Source organism: Pyxicephalus adspersus, chromosome 8, assembly GCF_032062135.1.
Source record: "Pyxicephalus adspersus chromosome 8, UCB_Pads_2.0, whole genome shotgun sequence".
Lineage (NCBI taxonomy): Eukaryota > Metazoa > Chordata > Amphibia > Anura > Pyxicephalidae > Pyxicephalus > Pyxicephalus adspersus.
The window spans coordinates 39,050,499-39,055,820 of NC_092865.1; the positions used below are offsets into that span (position 1 = coordinate 39,050,499).

At 32.7% G+C, this 5,322-nt stretch overlaps 1 protein-coding gene across 1 annotated transcript in view; it reads right to left on the reverse strand.

The window, feature by feature from the left end:
* Positions 1-3,274, reverse strand: part of LOC140336759 (beta-1,3-galactosyltransferase 2-like) — an 18,623-nt gene extending 15,349 nt beyond the window's left edge. Inside the window, exon 1 of the mRNA XM_072420103.1 lies at positions 3,147-3,274. The gene's annotated coding sequence lies outside the window, so the exon portion shown is untranslated. The remainder of the gene's footprint in view (positions 1-3,146) is intronic.
* Positions 3,275-5,322: the final 2,048 nt, after the last annotated feature.

Genomic DNA, 5,322 nt, shown 5'->3' on the forward strand with positions numbered 1-5,322 from the left:
TCCCAGAGGCTCACATTGGCATGTCTTGGGTAGCTCCCAGAGGCTCATATTGGCATGTCTTGGGTAGTTCCCAGAGGCTTAAAGCCTTACAATACCTACTTCTGCCATAAAATAAATTCAGATGATTTCGATAGAAGGTTGTCAACCACCCTTGTTTTTCCCCCATAGCTACTGACAAAACTTGACTTGCAGTTCCTGATCATCTGCGTGAACTAGCCCATAGGCAGCATACACATATTCAATATTTGTCACTGTCAGGAAAGAGTAAGTAAAAAAATGAAGGCTTTACACACATCGTCTTTCTGCTCTATGGAGAGGGGAGGGTGGTAGAAGGAGCAGGCGGCACCCATTGTCCTGTGCTGTGCTCTTTTCCATTGACTTGTACAGTGGTTGTTTACCATCAGTACATGTCAGATTCTGGCCCGAGAACCTGACAATTTGTATTGGGAAAGAATCATCTGATGTATGTACATAGCCTAACTCACAATATCTGATAGCTGTTTGCCTGTGAATACTAGGGCTTCCAATAATGTTTTTATAACATTTGCAAGGATGGTGTGTTAAAAAGTTTTTGTTGGATTATTGCTGATATTTAATCCTCTTATTTCTCTACCTCCCACTGTCAGACTCTTAATGTACTATAATTTCATTAAAAAAATTACAAAGCATTTTTTTCAAGTACATCACTGAAAATGTAAATGTAAATGTGTTGTCTCATCTTTATTTTAGGCTTCAAAAGATTTTCTGTATGCAAAAGCTTTCTGTGGTGCCACGTCATATATATATTTCATTTCCTGCACCTGATGCAAGGTGTATGAGTAATTGTGAAAAGGCTAACATGATACCCCTGCTATACAAAAGTCTTTTATTATCATAAGGATTATTTCTGTAACAGAGAATTTACTTGTTTCCTACATGGTATAGTTCTTTGGTATAATATTATTATATGGTATATTCTTAAATTATGCTCTATAACTTAATTGTATTTTTTTCTTTTTCTTGTCTTCATTCTTGAAATTGGCTGGTCAAACCCATTCCTTGTTTAATTGATATTGTGGGTGTGCCATTGTCTATGTAGCTATGACTATAGGCACTTCTGTTTAAAAGGGATAAGATATATTTGTTTCCTGTTTTATGTTAAAAAGGGGTGTGCTCCAAATCATCTATCAAGCAATCCAGGCCCACCTAGTATTATATTCACATTTTATTGGTTTATCATGATATTCAAGCAATCATATTATGTTTCATGTTTTTTTTTTAGCCATATCGCCGATACAGCTATGATAGATCAAGGCAAAAAAGGATTATATTAGTTCAGGTAAACTTATAGAAAAAAATGGATAGTTCCTAAGTACCTAAGTATTTCATGAATTATATATCAGTAAGAAACATACACAGTATAGGACATGGTGGAAACATTGTTATTTCAAGGTACATCTATCATTTGAAGCACTATGATTTCCAGGGCAATAATTAATATGATGTTAGAGAGTGCATCAAAATTGATATAGAGACCATAGCAATAAGAACAATGACACAGAGCTATGCATAATCGTATGCTTACAAGGTTCAAACTGTCTTCTAGTAGCCGTAATGTTTATATGCTGTTTATGGCTACTGTGAGTGGGGGCTGTTTGTTATATGTATTCTATGATTTGCTTTTATTGTTTGTAAATAAAGATATAATATATTTTAACCTAAGGTATTCTGTTTTCCAATATAGTTCCAAAATACTATACTATACTTTTTTTGTTGGCACAAATAAACTGTGAGCTGCTAAGGGGTAGGTACTTATGTAAACGGTCCAGTGTTCTCCTTAAAACACTCAGAAATATGGTATGGAAATGTATGATTTACATGGGGTGTATTATTTTCACTTGTATAATAAAATAGTATGAGTATAATAAAGTTTGAAACACAAAATCATGTCAAAACAATCAATTAAAACAATTAAAAAACATTTTTTTTTAATATTTTTTTTCAAAATTAAAAAAATAAATAAATATTATACTCATACTATTAATTTATACTGTGAAATAATTTTTTTCCCTGAGTCACACTCAAGGTTACTGCTAGGGAGGTCAATATACTAGGGCCTATAGACTTAAATGATCTTAAAAGATCTTAAAATGAGGACATCTGCCTGTATGTATAATGAACTTGACTGATTTCATAAAAAAAAAAAAAAAAAAGAAAACCACTGCAGATTAAAAGATCTAATCATATTTCCAGAAAGTAACTGTCTGTAGTAGTGGTGTGGTTGATTTTGAATTATTTATTCCTCTTTATTTAGAAATCCTAAACCATTTACAAAACGTATGCATTAAATAATTTAGGTAATTATAATATAAGTATAATAGCTATATGGAAATACTGCTAATAATACTACAGATAATCGCTAGGTACTAGGTACGTTTTTTCTACACCTAAATAAACATGTTTAGAGTTATCTCAGACACATGCAAGTAAACTACATTTAGAAAAATTTATCTTAAAAAATCCAAATCTTTAATCCTGTATAAGTACAGTACCTACTGTGTAAAGTAACATCTAAATATATATGAATATAACATAAATATACAAACACAATTAAAAAAACCAATAATATAGACCATTCTACAATAATTACAATTGATGGTTTTAAAGTGTATAAATATAATCATTTATTTATTTTATAATGTTGGACAGATGTAATTCAATAATTTTAACTTAGGGGAACCTCTTAAAATAACTTTTTTCTTCAGGGTACCCCTTCGATAATTACTATATCATCAATTCCCAGTAGGGTGATCACTGGAAAGAATGTCTTACATTGCTTGCCATTGGGTAGTCATGATAGATAGCCAAAAAGATCATTGGAATCTGTTAAACTGGAAGGTACACATTTCTCATTGCTCAAAGAACTCCTGGCAACCTCCAAAGGAACCCTTGTTTTCCACAGAACCTTGGTTGAAAAACAATGACCTAGACCACATGCTGTCTAATTCTGATTTATATTAAAAATATGAGAACATATTCCCTTTCACAGAATTGTCAATTATCAATGTTTCTGTGCAGGTGGTATATATGCATCCTGGTCCTTTTAGAGCAAGCCTTTGGCAATTGCTCATCTATATTAGGTGTAAATAAAAGTATAAAATACCTACCTGTAGCTGCAGTTTTTATCCTATATCAGGAGTCTCAGGAGTGTCTGTCACCTTTCCTTGAAACTTCATCTGAGTAGCATCAGACAAGTCTTGTCATTACAATGCACCTGCTAACCACACCTCTCTTTTGCTGTGACACTGATGGGACATTTGAGAAATCATACTGTACTTCACAACATCACATTGTAGTCCCACAACAGGATATAAAAGTATAACATTGCAAGCATGTATTTCCCTTTTTCATTCTTACAAATTTCGAGACATTTTCCAAATGAGTCATGTGTTGGACTTTGCTATTTCAAATATTTGTATGTGTGATCATTAAGTTATAAATGCACATATCGGTGTTTATTACTTAATTTGATTATTCATGATTAATCAGAATTAATATTTAATAGTAGACATGTTTAATACTTAAAGCGTAACTTAGTCAAGCTGCTAAATACAAAGCTTAAATACATAATGGCCAGGTTTACTGATGCAGAAGCATTTTTTTACTCCCCCAGTTCACTAGCACAGGAACATTTATTACTTTTTACTGACCAATATTTATTACTTTTTTTTTTTACACTCAAATAAGGGAATATCTTACTTCTGTTGGCCTGTGAATGTGATGGATAGTGAGCAGTCCTTTTGTATGTTAGTTCCTTGAAGATTACAAATCTATGCAACTAAAACCTATGCCCTTAACAACTTGTTTTTAGCAGGGTGGCTGTTTAATGTGCAGGGGACATTTGCATTGTCTCTATCCCGGATGGACATGTTTTCATTTTAAAGGCACAGAGATGTTTTACTATAAATGAAGCTTTTATTGACACGTGAAAACAAATATGACTATTCTGAAATTTTTACCTTATGCTGTGTTTATAACAGAAAAAAAGATTAGCACGAGCAAAAAGGGAGAACCCAAGAATGAAGTTTTTTTTAGCACAGTCTAGAAACTGTTCCTTTTTTTTTTTCAAGTTACCTATTTATTTATATAAGGCAAAAGTCTATAGTATATATAAAAACATAAAGTCCACTTCACCTGAAAAGCCTTTTCCTATGAACACCTTGCTATAGAAGCTAAAGCAATTACCATTTTGATTTTGCTTGAATATCTCAAACCCCTGCTCAGCTCACTTTTTTTTCTCTTCATTTTAGAATACTCCTTGTCAGCACATGTGCATGCAACTGAAGTTGGTTGACACCTAGACCTGACCCTCTCTCTAGCTATAGACAAATTCAGTTACGTGCACTAAATTCCATACATACAAGTATTTACCCCATTTGCATTGTCAGTGTAGACCTGTCTTGTTTGCCTTAAATATTGATAAATAGGAGTGTGCACACATCATCAGCTGCTTCATGAACAGTGTTATTATCGAAGTACAGAAATCCATGGTGTGTGTGTGGCTCAATTCCTCTTATTTACTTACACCAAGTTAGTAAATATACATTTATTGATTTGTTAATGCAAATTTAAGTGCACTAATCAGCTTTTTATTGTATTTGCCTGGAATTCATCTGCAAAGTTTTAACTTCAGACATTTTTCTTTCTTCGAGAAGAAGGAAACATTTTAGATTATTTGTAGTTCATTGGTTTGCATCTCGCCTAAGGTTGGTTAGTTATTTTCAGTAAAAAAAGACTATTGTGAAGTTACACATTAGTACATCAAACCAATAAGGAGTACTTGTTGAAACAGAAATTGTTGGCTAGTTGGCAGGCTTTCTCTGACTTTAAAGTCCTGGCAAACTAGACCATGGTGGAATTCATTGTCTGTAATTGCATCTGGTAACTCATCAGTGGCTTGAACATTACTGCAGCCAAATCATCAGCATGATGATCAGGCTTTTAAAAGTCATTAGCTTGTTTTACGACAGTTCCCTTTAAATCTTATGAGTTAAAACCCACAAAGAAAAATACAGACTTGTAAAAAAGGGACGTTTTACCCTCAGTGGTTTACTTTCTTGAATGAACCTTATTAACGCAATATTCAATAAACTGAAAAAAAAGTGTTCCTTTAAACATATAAATCACCAATAAATATATACATTTCAGTATGAAATTCCTTCATATTATTATACTTCAGTAAAATAAAAGTTGGTGAGTGTCATGTTTTTTTCATCCAAAATACCAGTGGCTGAGCTACCATTTTATTTAAATTAGAAGAACATCCACACAGAGTATAAAGTC